This window comes from Protomyctophum bolini, assembly GCF_963924005.1.
Source record: "Protomyctophum bolini genome assembly, chromosome: 7".
Classification (NCBI taxonomy): Eukaryota; Metazoa; Chordata; class Actinopteri; order Myctophiformes; family Myctophidae; genus Protomyctophum; species Protomyctophum bolini.
The window spans coordinates 44,639,964-44,659,306 of record NC_137868.1 but is presented as its reverse complement, the minus strand read 5'-3'; the positions used below and the strand labels follow the sequence as shown (position 1 = coordinate 44,659,306).

At 44.0% G+C, this 19,343-nt stretch overlaps 1 pseudogene across 1 annotated transcript in view; it reads left to right on the top strand.

The window, feature by feature from the left end:
* Positions 1-445: 445 nt before the first annotated feature.
* LOC308318744 (pyruvate kinase PKM-like) overlaps positions 446-19,343 on the top strand; it is a 31,420-nt pseudogene continuing 12,522 nt past the window's right edge. The window contains exons 1-7 of the transcript XR_013966209.1: positions 446-449; positions 737-847; positions 13,959-14,123; positions 15,203-15,295; positions 15,451-15,583; positions 17,381-17,566; positions 18,787-19,061. The product of XR_013966209.1 is annotated as a pyruvate kinase PKM-like (transcript). The remainder of the gene's footprint in view (positions 450-736; positions 848-13,958; positions 14,124-15,202; positions 15,296-15,450; positions 15,584-17,380; positions 17,567-18,786; positions 19,062-19,343) is intronic.

The following is a 19,343-nucleotide window of genomic DNA, read 5'->3' as shown; positions in this document are numbered from 1 at the left end:
TTTCGCGTCATGTTATTAAGTCATATTTTTAAAAACTTGAATTTTGTCATTTTATTTAAAATAAATAATTATAGCCAATCTATACAAGACGGTTTTACGCGTTAAATACGTCACTTTATGCGCAATTGATTGAAATTTCATTATGAAAGTTTCACTTTTTTCATTTATATTACGGAAGAAAATGAACTTTTTGCGTGTTATTCTAATTTTGTGAGAAGGATTTGTTAGATTGGCCGTTCAAGCTGTTTATGGTATGATGATGACATCCACAGTGTAATGTAGGCCTTCACGTCACGTGCTTAAAGTCAATAATGACTAGACAGTGTCGACTAAAACTATGATGAAAAATGTTCATCGACTACCTTTGTTTCACTGAAGAAAAACTAATTAAATCTAAATGAAAATGCAGACAGACAGATACAGAGATCTCCATATATGGGCCTAAATGGGTCACAGACAGACAGACGGTTTAAAACGGATGCTATATTATGACAAAGGTTATACACCCCCAATACAAATGTACCGCTACAAATAAATAGAGAAAATACATCGTAAACAAAAACTGCAACCAGATTGTATCATTAAGGAAAGTTTATGCATGTACTATGTGTGTCATATGTAAACTCTTAATTTCCATTTTCAAGCCATTCTGTCGCAAAACAAACCCCCTTTTTTATTAATAATTAGGCGACCTGTACTAAGCACCTGTGCTGTTACCACCATTTTCCCCCACCAGGTGGCAGCAAAACGTCCTGCAAGGATTCCATTCCTCCTACAGACAACACTATTGCTCCTTGTTCCCGTTGCTTCCTTCCTTCCTTCTTGTCTTCAGCTCTCATTCTCACAGGTGGGTTGATTATTCCTTCTCTCAATCAGACTAATGCAGTATAATACCATATTATGCTTTACTGGATTACACTGTAGTGATTTATATGGCTGTGTCATTATGGTGTTTCTGATCAGCTGATATAGTTCTGCTGTTTGAAACATTTCTTAAAAAAAAAGAAAATAATCTCTCTGACTCCACAGTGCTTACAAACTGCTTGACTTGTGTCTTTATAGTTGAGAGGGGAGGGACAGCATATATATTAATAAACATTGCAATCCAATTCCGTGCAGTATACATTTATACAGTTAGGAAGGAGAAGTATAAACACACCATATACAGTAGGAGTTATTAGCAAAGAATGTATACACATCCTCTGCAGTCCTTGTTGATGTATAGCCAACGTTAAAACTAAAATGCTACAGGACAGAATTATACAATGCACTTCAACTGCATTGTCATTCTGTTCTGATGTGCTTGTTTTGTATTGCACTAGGCCTATATACAAAACACGCACAGAAACATGCAAAGCAAACAGACAGAAATGAAGCTGATCCTTAGTTGACTTGTTCTGTGAACGGACTGAAAAAAGCATCACTTAAGTAATGATTACTTAATGAAACGATATTGACCTGTCTGCTAGCTCTCTCTCTCTCTCTCTCTCTCTCTCTCTCTCTCTCTCTCTCTCTCTCTCTCTCTCTCTGTAGTTCTGTTTGCAAGCTGATAGATTTTCCAGTCACACCACATAGTTATTAGTGTTTAATGTAAGCATATATACTTCCATGTCAGTGTGGTGAGCTGAGTTGTACACATAATACTACTACATGTACTTGTACTGCATGAGTGTGTGTGTGTGTAATGTATGTGATAATATTGTACGTTCATCTTTTACATGAGATGCTCTGTGTGTGTGTGTGTGTGTGTGTGTGTGTGCGCGCGCATGTGCGTGTGTGCGTACAAAGTACAATACCTCTAAATTGTACTTAAGTACAGTACTTAAGTAAATGTACTTAGTTACTTTCCACCACCGGCTATAGAGTCCTGCCTGAGTCATACATATCCTGTACATGCGTGCCAGGCTGTGTGTGTGTGTGTGTGTGTGTGTGTGTCCGACTGCGTGTGTGTGTGTGTGTGCGTGCCGGGCTGGGCTGGCACAACTATTATATTTATAGCTCACGCCGTGATTGTAGTTCAGCCTCTGTGCGCAACACTGGTGTGCGGTGAAGTATAACACAGGCTTCCATGTGTGTATGGGAGGGAGAGAGAGAGAGAGAGAGAGAGAGAGAGAGTCAAAGGGCAGGGCGTGGGTTGCTGGCTAAATTCCCTGCAGACAGCCCATGGGACAAAGGTCGGTTTATCCATTAGTCACACGCTTTGTGTGTTTGTGTGTGCATGCGTACATGTGTGTGCGCGTGTGTGTCAGCGTGGGCGTGTGTGCGCGCGTGCACGTGTGCGCGCAGGCACATGATGCTGAAGTCCACATTGGTTCAATGATCTACAGATTGGTGAAAGTCGTTCAACACGCTGAACTCCTTTAACCTCGACGTGCAGAGAGTGGGGCTGAAATCCCCCCGCGGCGCGTTGAGAGCTTGTAGATCAGCTATTTTCGGGGCGCAGCAGCCCGGCACTCTTTTATATAGCTAGTGGGGGGATGCGGCATGAAAATATATGCTGTGTTCCATGTTCAGGAGACTTTGGGGGGAAAAAAAGCAATTCTATACCTGAATGCTGCCTTTTCCGGTATGGCATTTATTTCACCATATAGTATAGATGCTGCATTCGTGGTCTGGAAGAGGGCAGTTGTTTTTACACACGGGGTAAAAAAGGGCAGGGGCCTGAAGCCCCCTTTGATGTCTTATGTGTGCTCGTGCCTGCATTCCACCATTGATTGGGTCTTAGAATCAGGTGGTGTTTGCTCAAGGGGGGGACGGGGACGGGGACGGACGGACGGGGGGGACGCAAAGATTTTAGTAAAAACCACTGCAGGGAAAGAATATATATTCAAAAGATTTGCGCCAACATTTTCACGGTTTTTCAAAAAAATAGCAGACCTATACAAGCTCGGCTTGTATAGGTCTGCTATTTTTCAACAGCTTAAAGTATACACAACATAATGAGGGGTTCCGATATTCCTAATCATTTGATTTTGAGTATCTGCAGTATATATCAGAGTTTTCCCCCATCCCATAATTATATTATTTATATAGAACACGTTTATGCCACATCACGATAGTATACAATATCCAAAATCACAGACTATATCCAGTCTATAATATCATATGGATATTTCATATTAATAGGGATGTATTTTCTTTGCTCCCATGAATCCGATTCCAATCATTTGAAAGTGACGTGATCGATTGGTTCCCGATCGCTTCGTGTGACGTCGGGTCGGGACAACCCTAATAATTTAATCCATTCTGGTGTTGTGTAAGCATTATGTTATACTTTAGCTATTGTAAAATAGCAGATCTACAAGTTCATAGCGCGGCACCGAGTGCCGCGCTATGAACTTGTAGGTCTGCTACTTTTGAAAAATCGTGAAAATGTCGTTCAAATCTTTGAATATATAGCGGACATTTGTAACAAAAATATTGGCTTCCGGGGGCGTCCCTGGAACTACATATTTTGAGATGGGGGTCCGTGGCCCAAATAGGGATAATTCTGGGGGTCCTTGATATGAAAAAGGTTGAGCACCAACTGACACATAGAAACATGGGTTTTTCAGAGAAAAAAAATGTTTATCGTCCAAAATGTGTTAAATGTCACGGTGACCTCATGTGTATACACCACAGTGTGTCTCACCCCCATGTGAACATGATAATGTCACGAACGCACCTGAGGGCATTTCATGACATTTTGGCAGAAACGAAGCAGCACTCGGACTAGAGAGGAAGAAGAACTGATTAGAAGGAACGGTATAATCATTCACTGACTAAAATACTGACCACACATTTTTTTACTTGAGAGCTCCTTTCAATCTGACCAGCTCAACAGAGATCTATATACCCTCCAAAAGTATATATTATTATCCCATTGCTGTGTATGTGTACAAAAGGGGCTTTGGAATAGCGTGACACTGGCGTTACATACTGTATTAGGAGACACACGCACTTGGAACGGGACATAGAAGGAATTGGTAGGGTGTTTTTTTTCCCTCTCTCTCTCTCCCTCTTTTTAAAAAAATAACCTACTGATGTTTGTGTTCCAAGAGTATTGCGTTATATGCGTTTGAGCTGACATGACCAGGCCCCTTTTTGATGTCAATCACTCAAATCATCTTAATTCAAAGTGGTACAAAAAAATAGTTTAAAAAAATATATATATTTAACCCATTCTGGACGGAAACCCCTTTTGGTGTTTTAACTATAAGTTTTATGTTATACTTTTAGCTATGGAAAAATAGCAGATCTACAAGCTCATAGTGCGCAACCGAGTGGCGCGCTACGAGCTTGTAGGTCTGCTATTTTTGAAAAATCGTAAGAATGCGGCACAAATCTTTGAATACATCGTGTATTCTTTCAGAGCGAACGTCTTTTTAAATTTCGACGTCAGGCCTACAATGATGTATATTTTAGGGCCATGGCATGTGATCTAACATTGCACATCCTTTGTGATCTACAGGGCCGGATTTTGCAAACAGGGGGCTGTAAGCAAACCTTTTTTAGGGTCCCCCTCATTGCCACGCCGGGGGGGGGGTCCAGAAAAATCTGTAAATTTGCCATGAAAATGCTTCAATCTGGTGCACTTTTAGATCAAAATTTTGATCTAGTAGATCTGCTATTTTTGCTCTTTTTTTAAATTGGAATTCTGAATTATTTTTAGCTATTTCTGAATTGAAATCTTGAAAAGTTAATGTTTCATTTAATTTCAAATACTGCATGTACTGAAAAAAGCATCATAATTGAGTATGAACTTGACAATGGACAGTGCAGTGTAAAAATGCAGTTTAATTAAAGTTTTCATATACAAATGAAACACTAGACTAGTAGACTTCAGCATTTGTAAAGGAGGTCATCCTGATGTCCACACTGATCAGGATGACAACTCAACTGATCTATACTGGTAGATCACCATCTACTGTACCTTCTGGGCAGCCCTGCTGTCGAGTCTGCACAGACACAGATCTATAAACAGTCGGTCCAGACTCATACTATACTTACAACTTTGATAATTTTTTCTTGTTTTTAACATTTTAAGCCGCAAACGCTTGATCCGTCTTTTTGTGGCCTATTTTGTGGCCTACATGCCACAATTGCAACTCGAGGTTGGAAGTGAATCCGTCAGCAGATTTCGGACGGACGGACGGACGGACGGTATATGGGTCACTAATAGTTTGGATTTAACTTTGTCGGGTGGTCGTGGAAACATTAACTGGGGGGAGGAGAACAAGGTTGAGTTTTGGGACATGAAATGGTTGACACATTTAGGTGATGCACTACATTTAATCACTTGGTGTGCAGGGAGATAATGTGCGCGCATGTAATTGTGTTGCATTTGTATTTAATGAACTGACTCTTATCCATCTTATTTATCTGAATATAAATACCTATAGATCTCTCAACCTTTTGATGTTCAACAACCTTTATTTTGATGTGCATTATGTTTAGTTTCAAAATATTAAAAAAAAAAGTTTTGACAAAAAAAAAAAAAATCTAATAATTTTTATGAATAATACATATTTTTAAAAGGTTGTTAAAATAGCAGAACCACAAGCTCGATTATGAGCTTGTAGAGCTGCTATTCTCACTATAGTTTAGGTCCTGGGGAGACATCACATTAGCCTGGAAACCACACCAATCTTTGCCCTCGGCAGATTTGGTCTGACTGGCACCGTTCAGATTGGATCCCACTCCCTCCGAAGTATAGTGAGGGACCAATCAGGAACCATTGTGCAAATATGGGGCTGGCCTGCATGCCACATTTAAGCAATATTACACGAGAGGGTGTTCTTTATCGTCAATAATGCACGCCTGTGGTATCCGAGAGGAATCGCAGGAGTGCATTCATGCATTAATCCATAAATTGCAATTATTATACAACATTTACACTTAAAACTAAGATAATGGCTGAAAATGAGTATTTTTTCAATGATAGATGAAGCCACTATAATATGACCACAAATGTCCCAAGAAACAATCGCTAGCCCATAGCCACTGAGTCTGCTGCCCTCTGAGAGAAAAGCACGGCTGATGAATTATTTGTTTCGATTAGCCGTGCCATTATCGTGGCTTAAAAGCACGGCTATAAAAGCCGTTTCAACCAATCGGATGAATTGCTTCCTCGTAAAACGACCTGTTGCATAATTCTCTTTTGGGGTCTATAGACTCAGAGGTAAAAAAAAAAAAAGAAAAAAAGTTTGTGAATCTCTGAACTATAGGGCATGTTGCAGCAGGCCTCGGTTCCTAGAACACAAGGGTCCATCCTCTCTCCTCTCTGTCATTGATCCAGTGAGTGTCACTCCAAATATGGAGCTGAGAGGGGTGGAGAGATCAGACGTGACATGTCTGTGACATGGTTGAGAACACACAGTATAGAGGATATAGTTGAACCGGTCGCGTCCGACGAGTCGTTTTCACTAAAACAACACGACAGTTCTCACTCACCATGGGTAAGTGGACTTGGTTATGACTTGGAATAAACCCCGGAATTTGCTGTATTATGCTTGGTGTGTGCGTATGAGCTCGTGCTTGCGTGTGAGCGCATGTGTGTGTGCGTGCGTGCGTGCGTACTACTAGCGGTATTATTGTATAAGTATTGGCCTTTACACTCCATTATGCGGATATGTGAAAGGGTATAATTTGACACCGTCAGGGTTGTGACAGTCGACCGCTCTCTTCCTAATGAGTTATTGTAGCTTCAGACAGTTCATATAATGATGACTCATGGTCAAGGTTGGTTCCAGGATGAAACTTTTTTAATTATTAATTATCAGTTTTTTCAAACACTGGGCGGGAACCAGGGGGGGCAGTCAGACAGATATTCTGTGAAGCCACTATAAGGAAATCGGGACATCCTGAAAGTTCATATAATGGCCTGTTGTGGCGCTGTCATTGGGCCCAAAAAAACCCATATCCCCATTAGAGGTCCATGTATTTGGGCCCAACTTCACCTAGACTGTATTACCTTAATAAACATGGTCATGAATACTTTCTGCTTCCAGTCACTAGTTTAAAGTCTCATGTCTCATGTCATAATATTATTTTTGGAAAATTATGGTCCCATTTATAAAAAGATGACCATAAAGTCGCGTTTGTTCTGAGGGGCAAGGCTATACCGTTACAGTCTATGATCGGAAGCCACCCCCCATTCGAGTCAAAGTCCCGGCCTCGTTGTCTGGGCCAGCCAATGGGCCAGCTGGGCCAAAACGGATCTAGAAAAGATGGCGATTTACAATACAAGGACTGAAACTGGCTTAATTTTACGTCCATATCAGAACCCGGCGAACGCTTTGTCCATATATATTTTTTTACAGTCTATGGCGGGAACCCCTTTTGTTTTTGTTTTTTTTAATGTTTTTTTTTTTGCAGCTTTCGCCTTTATGACTATGACTACCTGTAGTAATATAAATATTTCATTCTACTTTTGTCTTTTTTTTGCACCATTTTTTGGGGCGACACCAGTGGTACTATTAGTACCAGTGGTACTATTAAGTACCAGTGGTTGGGAACCTCTGGGTTATAGACAGACGCTATGGTTGGATGTGTTTTCCAGGGTATGTCCTATAGTTTCTTGGAAGCACATATTCTCTATCTCTATGCACTCAGCACTCTATTCTTATTTACCCAGTCTGTCATTTGTTGACTATATATATAGGCTTCGTGCCCATTCTCTTTGATTCCTCACGCGTCACTCTGGACGAGAGGATTTTTGCTAAATCACCTAAACTGTAAAGTGTCTTTTATTTATATATATATATCGTTGGAGTTTTTTGCAGTTGAATAAAAAAACGAATTCTGCTGCGTTGTCTTGCTGTGCTGCTATACCTGCTGTATACTTCTGACTAAAGCCATGTTACTGAATGGCTGGTATATTGATTCAACACGGATACATTGTCAGGGGTGCACAGGGCTCCTGTTTGACTTTCTATTTTTAGCCTTTGCTGTGTGTGTGTGTGTGTGTGTGTGTGTGTGTGTGTGTGTGTGTGTGTGTGTGGTTTGACCATGTCAATGATCACCGAGTGAACCATATCACTCTCCTAGCTGGATGAATGCACTCTGGAAACCAATGTCCAATGTCACATCAACATCCTCTAGAAACACATGCTCATATAGGTGTTTATCTTATATAACGCAGGCTTGAAGGTTGTTAGACGGAGATGGTGTGTGTGTGTGTGTGTGTGTGTGTGTGTGTGTGTGTGTGTGTGTGTGTGTGTGTGTGTGTGTGTGTGTGCGACTGTGCGTACATGTGTCTTGTCACCCTCCACCCCCCCCAAGGCAAACACAAGACACGTGTTTTATTATGTGTGTGCAGCTTAATTTGAATGTGCTTGTTGGAAATCACTCAACAGTCCATGCGCACCACGGTCAGCACACAAATTGCACATAATAATAATAATAATAATAATAATAATAATAATAATGCCGGTGGCAGCAGGGCGTTGCATTATTGAAAATGAAATGAGCGCTTCCAGACTCCTATATACACTGTATAATAATCATGACCTGCATGGAATGTATTGGCGGAAAAAGTAGCTCATACAATGTCTACGGTGGATTTTTAATGAAACAACAACTTGAGAGATACACAGAGGATTATTCAAGGCTTTCCGTAATACGGCTGCAATGTCGGTGAGTTTAACGTCGTTTATTACAATCGGATAGTTATTTTTCTGTTTATTTGGCTGTCGAGTATAGTTTTTTTGCCAGTCAGTCAGTAAGTAGGCGTTCCCTGCATAACTTCTGCAGTGCGATGATGTCGCGTAGACTGATTATTATAGCACTGTATGTCCCAGTAGTGTGAACGGGTTATCAGTATACAGTAAAGTACAGTATGACCCAATGTGTGCATAATTACACTGAGCCAGTAATGGGTGTGGTATAGTGTCCCTGGTATACAGTATAGGGAGTGCAGCCTGCAGGGACACACCCAGGCCTATATCAGCTCATGCCTAATCAGCTCTCTCTCATGCAGGGACGGATTAACCCCTGAAAAGGGTTCCGTGACGTTTTCTGTTGTGCTTTTGTTTTGTAGTAAATTTTGGTCCCTTGATTTCCTCTGTTGCTTTTGTTACCTGTGTTGTCTCACCACCTGTGATTATTAGTTTTTTTCTCCACCTGTGTCTTGTTTGTCTCTCAGCCAATCCCTGTGTTGATTTTGTTAGTTGTTCACCTGTGTCTAGTCAGTCTTTGTATATATATATATATGCCCCAGTGTGTTTCAGTCCTTTGTCAGATCCTCATTGTAAGTCATGAGTGTATACGTCCTAGTTTTGCTTCTCGTGTTCCTATACCTATAGTACCTTTGTTCCTAGTCTTGTTTATTACTTCCTCGTGTTTGGTCCTAGTCAGTTTTGTCGATAAACTCTGTCTCCTCTGCCTCCGCCTGTCTGTCTGCACTTGGGTCCTACACCTTCTCTGCCCTGCACTGTGACACTGGGCCGGTAATACGTAATTTTTGGGGGCACCCCACAGCGCTGCAGGGTTAGGGTCTCTTTGACGTAAATTGAACTATAAATCAACGGCCAATGAAGGGCCTCAAACGCAGTACCGCGCGGTCCAATTTCCCCCCGAAGGGGCCCCCAATAGCTGGCCCAATTTGGCTATAACTTGTACCCTGCGTCATTGTTGTTTTCGTCGACTAAAACTATATGACGAAAAATGTCCGTCGACTACCTTTTTCCACTGAGGAAAACTAAATGGAAACTAAGCTACGATGACTAAGACTTCATTTCATCAACAAATAGAAAGTATAGACAAAAATGTTAGGAAGGGGACTATATATTGGACATAAGAGATCCAGTATACCGGTAAGTAGATCAGCTATTTTTTGTTTTGTGTGTTGTCTTTGTATTCTGTGTTTTTAGTCCCTACTGTTTTACCTATGTACTGTACAGCACTTTGTGGCAGCTATGGTTGTTTTAAATGTGCTTTATAAATAAAGTTGAGTTGAGTTGAGTTGAGTATTTTCAGCAAGTGATTATACGACGGCATCAAGGCCCATGCACTAAAATACATTTTGTTCGACTAAATCCACTGTAGATTTAGTCGACTGAAACTAGACACTAAATCATTCCGGGTGACTAAAAATGTGACTAAAACTAAATGAAGTTTCATTCCAAAGATGACTATACAACTAAAATATATACATTTGCTATGCCAAAAACAACACTGCCCTGCATGTCTCTCAGGGGGGGGGGGGGGGGGTCACAGAGGCGTGAACGTTGACTGACAGGCTGCATCTCTGTATAGCCGCCTCGCTCGCATTCATAATCCATTCCTTACAATTTACAATTTTACAATTTAGGCATTTAGCAGACGCTCTTAATCCAGAGCGACTTACATTAAGCAAGAACAAAAGCATGGGAATACATCACATAAAGACATTTATCATGAAACATGCGTAGCTAAGAAAGTAACAGTGGAATATCTATAATGAAACTATACATATAAGCTATACATCTATACTACTATGCTACACATATGTACTATGACGTGCTATGACTACTAGAATTGCTATCTAAGGGGGTGGGTAAGTGCTATGGGCCATGATGGAGTCTGAAAAGGTGGGTTTTCAGACTACGGCTACGTTTTACAGCCTCCATTGTATAGCAACAAAACGCTATGGGCCGTATTTTGCGTGTCTTAAAGTATACCAGGTCTTATTCCCTATAACTTGAGTAAACTAAAGACCTGGAGGAGGCGTGATCAATGCCATTTGGCTATTCTGAGTGGCCAAAGAGCATTGACCACGCCTCCAGGTCTTTCGTTTAATACTCAAGTTATAGGGAATAAGACCTGGTACTTATAAGACACGCCTATATTATGTCCGAACAAAACTGTTACTTTTCAGGATTCAAATTCATTCCCACAGCAATGTATGATGTTCTGAATGCCTCTCTGCTCGACTGATTCGGTATAGCGGTATAGCTCGGAATCTCTTTTTGAGAGATTGCAGGTGTGTCACTTTTGATGCCGTCGTGCGAAAATGTTAAAATGTGGAGATAAAGAGGTTTCTACCCAACAGCGACTCTCTGTGTGTGTGTGTGTGTGTGTGTGTGTGTGTGTGTGTGTGTGTGTGTGTGTGTGCGTGCGCGACAAAGAGAGGAGGGGGCAAGTAATTGCTCCCACCTGTCTTGTACATGTGCAACACGTGTGCCCTAAGTGGTCATGTGACTGAACCCATGATGAGTCTTCATACATATGTATGTCCTTGTATGTAGTGTCTAGCATGTGCTTCTGTGTGCGTGCGTGCGTGCCATATGTTTTTGCGTGTGTGTGTGTGTGTGTGTGTGTGTGTGTGTGTGTGTGTGTGTGTGTGTGTGTGTGTGTGTGTGTGTGTGTGTGTGCGCGCAGCCGTGGAACATGTCACAGTGTATCAGTGTATCATGTGCAACCGGGTGTAATATCTAGGTCAAAGAAAAAGACACACTACGTCAAAGGCAATAAAAGGTGTGTGTGATACATCTGACATGACAGTCTCTATACTCCACTGAACTCCACATGCAGGGAGGAAGGGGAACAATTAACCCATTCTGAACGGGAACCCATTTTGGTGTTAGCATCATGTTGTGCTTTATAGCTACTGAAAAATAGCAGATCTACAAGCTCGTAGCGCGCCACCGAGTGGCGCGCTACGAGCTTGTATAGGTCTGCTAATTTTTGAAAAATCGAAGAACGACTGACATTTTTTAGAATCTGATCTCGGGTCAGAATGGGTTATAATCAGACCAGCGTGTGTGTCCCAGTGGAAACCTCGAATGAATCTGATCTCAGGTCAGAACGGGTTTTAAACGCTTATCACATTATTGTGCCGTTTCGGTGCATCGTGATGCCAAAAGGTGTTTATTATGCCCAAAGTCCAACGCCAATGAAACAAGTGCAGGTTAAATAATAAAGTCCATGGTATATACGTACCGCATATAACCCACTCTGAACGGGAACCCCGTTTTGGGTGTTTTAATCATCGTCATACTTTAGCTATTGGAAAAATAGCAGATCTATAAGCTCTTATACGAGCTTGTACTGTATAGATCTATATATTTTTTTAAATCTTGAAAATGTGGCACAAATCTTTCGGAGCCACGTTTTTTTAACTCGACTCTTTGTTCATCTGAGGAGGGGGTTCCTGGAATAACATATTTTCAGATGGGGGGGGGGGGGGGGGCAATTACATAATTATGATTTTTGGGGGTCCTTGACATGAAAAATTGGTTGAGCAACCACTGATGCACAGAAACATATAGGATATATGTGTCAGAAAACTGTCAGGATTTAGAAGACATTTGTATATATAGAACCGTCTCGGGTCTAAATAGGATAACCACACACCATATTTGACGCTCGCACACTAAATATAGCTTATACTAGCTTCAGCAAAGGACGTCCAACGTTGCACTGGTATAATTCCTCATGGACCAGCAATGGTGGTCCCTAAGGTGGCGAAGGCACACACACACACACACACACACACACACACACACACACGCACACACTCGCACACACTGTATTGGAGTGCTTTATCGAAACGACGCTGAATATTAATTTATAATGTTGTTGCGCTCGTTTGCTCCTGTCTCCACATTCCTTCTTTTCAGCTGTCCTACTGTCTGTCTCTCCTACACACTGTCTCCCTCTCAGCTGTCCTACTGTCTGTCTCTCCTACACACTGTCTCACTCTCAGCTGTCCTATACTGTCTGTCTCTCCTACACACTGTCTCCCTCTCAGCTGTCCTACTGTCTGTCTCTCCTACACACTGTCTCCCTCTCAGCTGTCCTATACTGTCTGTCTCTCCTACACACTGTCTCCCTCTCAGCTGTCCTATACTGTCTGTCTCTCCTACACACTGTCTCCCTCTCAGCTGTCCTACTGTCTGTCTCTCTCTACACTGTCTCCCTCTCAGCTGTCCTACTGTCTGTCTCTCCTACACTGTCTCCCTCTCAGCTGTCCTACTGTCTGTCTCTCCTACACACTGTCTCCCTCTCAGCTGTCCTAATGTCTGTCTCTCCTAGACTGTCTCCCTCTCAGCTGTCCTATACACTGTCTCCCTCTCAGCTGTCCCACTGTCTGTCTCTCCTACACTGTCTCCCTCTCAGCTGTCCTACTGTCTGTCTCTCCTACACTGCCTCCCTCTCAGCTGTCCTACTGTCTGTCTCTCCTACACTGTCTCCCTCTCAGCTGTCCTCCTGCTGTCTCTCCTACACACTGTCTCCCTCTCAGCTGCCCTACTGTCTGTCTCTCCTACACACTGTCTCCCTCTCAGCTGTCCTACTGTCTGTCTCTCCTACACACTGTCTCCCTCTCAGCTGTCCTACTGTCTGTCTCTCCTACACACTGTCTCCCTCTCAGCTGTCCTACTGTCTGTCTCTCCTACACACTGTCTCCCTCTCAGCTGTCCTACTGTCTGTCTCTCCTACACACTGTCTCCCTCTCAGCTGTCCTACTGTCTGTCTCTCCTACACACTGTCTCCCTCTCAGCTGTCCTACTGTCTGTCTCTCCTATACACTGTCTCCCTCTCAGCTGTCCTACTGTCTGTCTCTCCTACACACTGTCTCCCTCTCAGCTGTCCTACTGTCTGTCTCTCCTACACACTGTCTCCCTCTCAGCTTTCCTTGAATCCTACTGCCATATAGGACAGTAGGTTTCAACATGATAAAACATAATAAAACATAATTTTATTACGTTGTTGTGTCTGTGCAGCTCCTCTGCACAGTTACTCGGAGGCCATGTTGTATTTCATTATGTCGTTGTGTCTGCGCATGCAGCTGGTACTCGGAGGCCGTGTTGTATTTCATTATGGTGTCGTGTGTGTGTCTGCCCCAAGCAGCTCGTCTGCGCAGGTACTCGGAGGCCGTGTTGTATTTCATTATGGTGTCCTGTGTGTGTCTGCCCCAAGCAGCTCGTCTGCGCAGGTACTCGGAGGCCGTGTTGTATTTCATTATGGTGTCGTGTGTGTGTGTCTGCCCCAAGCAGCTCGTCTGCGCAGGTACTCGGAGGCCGTGTCTCTCCCGGACTCGTTCATCCAGAAGCAGCAGCTGGACGCCAGCATGGCCGACACCTTCCTGGAGCACCTGTGTCTGCTGGACATCAACCAGGAGCCAATCACGGCGCGCAACACCAGCATCATCTGCACCATCGGTGCGCGCGCAGCCAATCGGCTGCTGCATGTATTCGCACTTTAGTCGACCTAAATCAACTGTAGATTTAGTCGACTATAAAATCTTATGACATTTAGTCGACTAAAACCAGACTAACACCAAAACATTCCGGGTGACTAAAATGCGACTAAAACTAAATAAACTATTCAAGAGACTATATGACTAAAACTAAATTCAAAATGTGCTGCCAAAAACAACACTGTTTTCCACTCGGTGCCAATTAGCCCTTCGCTAAATCCCCACCCCCAAAAAAAGCGATTGTCCAATGCCAATCCAAGCCAACTGTTGCTATGCAGGTCAAGCTTCTCGCCACCTCATACAGTAGCTGCCAGTGTTATTTTTCCATGGCTGTGTTGTTGTACATATACAGTACACGGCTTATAACGTCGAGAAAGTTACACGACTGACCAACCCAGGTGATGGCGATAATACTAATGACCGTATAGTCTAACAGAGTGCAACATGAAAACTCCTGTCGGGTATAGTCTTTAAAAGTTGATTTCTCCCTCGGTCATTTCCTCGTATTTCTAGTTTATTAAAATAATGTCACCGCAAATTTGCCTAGTAGTGCATAGCCTACTGCAGGCCTGGTTGACCTACATTATGAAGACATTTTGATGCTCTTGCTACTGAAATTATCGATTATTTACATAAAGAAAGAAATCCCGTCATTTAACATGCATCTCAAATGGGTGAGAAGGACATAGCTTTCCCTGTCCCCAGGCTGCTAACGTGCCTAACTGCCTATTGGCTAGTGAAAGGCTAATTGCCTGAATTGTAATCCTGGTCGCTATTATATACTCTCCCTCTGCCAACCCGGGGAGAGCCCGAAACACCTAGCTCATGCTTTTATTTTACATTTCATTATCATTCAGCTCTTAAAACAAGACATGTTGTCCCAATGACTGCAGGCTTCCCTGACCAATTCCTGACCATTCTAACACCCCCCCCCCCCCCCCCCCCCCCCGTGGCTGCCCCCTCCCCCCCCCCCCCCCCCCCCCTCCTCTCTCTCTCTCTCTCCTCTCACTCTCTCTCTCTCTCTCTCTCTCTCTCTCTCAGGTCCGGCCTCCCGGTCCATTCCAAAGTTACAGGAGATGGTGAGAAGCGGGAATGAACATCGCTCGCCTCAACTTCTCCCATGGATCACATGAAGTACTGCGCAGCGCGCGTGTGTGTGTGTGTGTGTGTGTTGTATTTGTGCATGTGTATACTGAGTGTGTGCGTATATTGTATTTACTGCACGTGTACTGAGTGTTGTGTGTGTGTGTGTGCGTATGTGTGCGTGTGTGCTGGTGTGTGTGTACTAGTACCACGGCCAGACCATCAAGAACATCCGCGAGGCGGTGGACCACCTTGACCTCCGACCGCCCGCTACTACCGGCCGTCGCCATCGCCTTGGACACCAAGGGACCCGAGATCCGCACGGGATTGGTCAAAGGGGTGAGGAGGAGGAGGAGCCAAGCGTTGTGATTGGCCGCTCACCCCCACACACACACACACACACACACACACACACCTTACTGAGTCCACCACGACACACAGTATGAAGGACGAGGGACGGGCTTCAAGCACACTCGAGGATATAGATCAGAAAACCTTTATCCCATTCTGACCTGAGATCAGATTTCATACGAGGTTTCCACTGGGAAACACACTCGTCTGATTAACCCATTCTGACCTGAGATCAGATTTAAAAAAAATGTCAGTCGCTCTTCGATTTTTTCAAAAATAGCAGATCTACAAGCTCGTAGCGCGCCACCGAGTGGCGCGCTACGAGCTTGTAGATCTGCTATTTTTCATAGCTAAAGCATAGCATGATGCTATAACACCAAAATGGGTTCCCGTTCAGAATGGGTTAAACCATTTTTCATGCATTATGTTATATACTTTTAGCTGCTTGTCGATCGTTTTGAAAATCGTGAAAATGTGGCGTATATAAGTCTTTGAATACATGCTTTCACAAAAGAAAGGTTTTTTAAACTAAAAATATTGACTTCTGCATGGGGCGTTCCTGGAACTATACATATTTTCAGATGCAGGGGGGTCGGTGGCCAATTGCATAATATTTCTCCAGGGGTCCCTGACAAGAAAATGTAGAATCGTCGTCAAGTCTAAATGGGTTAAAGGTAGGAGTCAGTGATTTCACTTAATTCAAATATCACTTTTTTTTTTGTTTTGTTTGTGATAATCCTCTCTACTATAGAGTGTGCTGACCATATAAGGAGTTCCTCCCTGTCCCAGTTAACCCCTGGGGTCAAAAAAACCTTAGGTTTCGTTTTTGTTCTCTATCCTGATTGGATGAAAGCTGTGTCCCAAGGCAAAAACGAAACCTAAGGGTTTTTGACTGAAATCACTGACACCCTCCTTTAATAACTTGACAGGGCAAGACCACTTCACCACTTTTCAACCTATATCTTCATATAATAGGTCCTCACTAATAATCATGATAAAATGGCATGATTTCGTTCTATACTCAGTCTGTGTCTCATATAGTGAGGGCTGTGGGGTAGTTCAGAAAACCGTCTTCCAGGTGACATCATCATTAGGCATGCAGATTATTTTTAAACAAGATTTTTTTACAAGGACCCCCTACTCTGAGAGGAGAGAGAGAGAGAGAGAGAGAGAGAGAGAGAGAGAGAGAGAGAGAGAGTGAGAGAAGAGAGAGAGAGAGAGATGAAGCAGGGGAGAGGAGGGACCCCACTCGCTATAGCTACATAATTATTGTATAAAACCGTGTAAGAACCGTTTTCATAATATATTTCATGGATACATACCTTCGTATATTATAGACTTGCTTCATCCGTCAGTGGTTGGTTGCAATACGCAGTGAGCACTTACTATGAGACCTAGCAGATCATGTCTTGTGTGTGTGTCTGTCCCTGTCTGTCCGTGTGTCTGTCCCGCTATCAAATATGGAGTGTGTTGCATCAGCAATCACTCAAGCTCCATATATGGGCACAAAAGGGGCCAGTGATTTGTTTGTTGTGGACTGCCTGGCCCCTTTTGTGCCCATATATGGAGCTATACGTCCAAATCCCAAATATGTACGAGCTGCGTTCGCTTCCCGCGTTTGCGCGTCTTACTCGTATATTCTTCATGTTAATGTGTATATGCTCTGACACAATGATGTGTCGATGGTTTTTGGTGTGTAATAATAAAACCAATCTGTGTCCGTGTGTAAATTCGGTACCATGTGTGCGTAGTGCGTGTGTGCGTGCTGTGCGTGCGTGCGTATAGAAAGTAGAGGAGGAAGTGGAGCTGGTGAAAGGGACTCACGTGCGCGTGACCGTAGCGGAGGCGGACCAGGATAAGACCAACGAGCAGCAGGTGTGGGTGGACTACGCCAGTCTGCCGACGGTCCTGGAGAAAGGAGGACAGATCTACATCGATGACGGACTCATCGACTCAAGGTCCTGGAGACTGGTGTGTGTGTGTGTGTGTGTGTGTGTGTGTGTGTGTGTGTAGATCGTCTCTCTACACTGTGGGGGAAGAAAGCAGTTAAGATGTACAAAATAGTAAAGGCTGCTATATAAGCAATAATATGTCAAAATGTGTGACCTTTTTTTCTTCTTTGAGTGTGTGCAACCACTCCAAGGAACAGCAATGTCCGTGTGTGTCTGTGTTCACCCACCTATATGTGACGTTATTGAGCACCAGCATGTACCAGTAGGGGCCAGTAGGGGCGCTGTAGGGGCGCTGTTGTGCCAGAAACAGAGAGAGAGAGAGAGACCAGTGCTGCACTGTTAGCCTGCTAATGAGAGAGAGAGAGAGAGAGGAGAGAGGGAGGAGCGAGAGGGGAGTTGCACCACTCGGTTCACACAGGTGTGATTTTTTTATTTTATTCAGACCAACCAGCAATGTGTAGAATGCTCCCCCCCCCAAAGAAATGTGACTCTGTGACGCATCTAGGGGCCGCAATCTGCATTCAAAGATGTTCCTAGAAGCTTTGTCATTGTCGATTTGACTGTGTGTATACTTCCTGATTGGTTAGTCATTGCGACAGGGTTTTTATTTATTTATTTATAGGAACATCTTTGAATGCAGATTGCGGCCTCTAGATGTGTCAGAGACAAAATAAATTGGGAGCGTTCTACCCACTGCTGGCTGTCTGAATACCAAAAAAAAAAAAAGTAATTCAAATTTTTGACATAGTATACTTGCTTAGCATGTGTTTATGAGGTGACAGTTCTTCATTAGAGCCCTTGGTAGTGGTTGTTATGTCATGTGTTTATGACATAACTCCTCTCCTCTCCTCTCCTCTCCTCTCTCTCCTCTCCTCTCCTCTCCTCTCCTCTCCTCTCCTCTCCTTCCTCTCCTCTCCTCTCCTCTCCTCTCCTCTCCTCTCTCCTCTCCTCTCCCCTCCCCTCCCCTCCCCTCCCCTCCCCTCCCCTCCCCTCTCCCTCTCTCTCTCCTCTCCTCTCCTCTCCTCTCCTCTCCTCTCCTCTCCTCTCCCTCTCCCTCTCCCCTCTCCCCTCTCTCCTCTCCTCTCCTCTCCTCTCCTCTCCCCTCCCCTCCCGTCCCCTACTCTCTCCTCTCCCCTCCCACTCCCCTCCCCTCCCCTCCCCTCTCCTCTCCTCTCCTCTCCCTCCTCTCCTCTCCTCCCTCTCCCTCTCCCTCTCCTCTCCCCTCTACACCATCTCTAGGTGACGATTGGGTGGACTGCCTGGTGGAGTCCGGCGGCGTGCTCAGGCAGCCGCAAGGGCGTCAACCTGCCGGGCTGCAACCTCGTCGGGCTGCCCGCCGTGAGCGAGCGGGACGAGGGCGACCTCCGCTTCGGCGTGTCCCAGGGCGTGGACATGGTGTTCGCCAGCTTCATCCGCTCGGCGCAGGACGTGAAGGAGGTGCGCAAGGCGCTGGGGTCCCACGGGCAGCAGATCAAGGTGGTCAGCAAGGTGGAGAGCAGACAGGGGGTCCAGAAGTGAGTTGATATCTATATATAGGGGTTTGTCCCCCGATATACGATCGCACGATCGGGGGGGGGACATCGCTATAGTATTTAAACCATATATGTGGCCAAATGTGACTGAGGTGACTGACATTGGATTTTTGGGGAATTTTCGTTTTTTTCATGTCATATGAAAGCAGGAATCATTATAGCTTCACATGCTGGTTGTTCAGTTTGCCCCTCCAGTTTTGGAGATATGCTTATAGAGTGATGTCTTGCAGAGAACAGCGAGTTGAGAAAACAGGCTGAACAAGT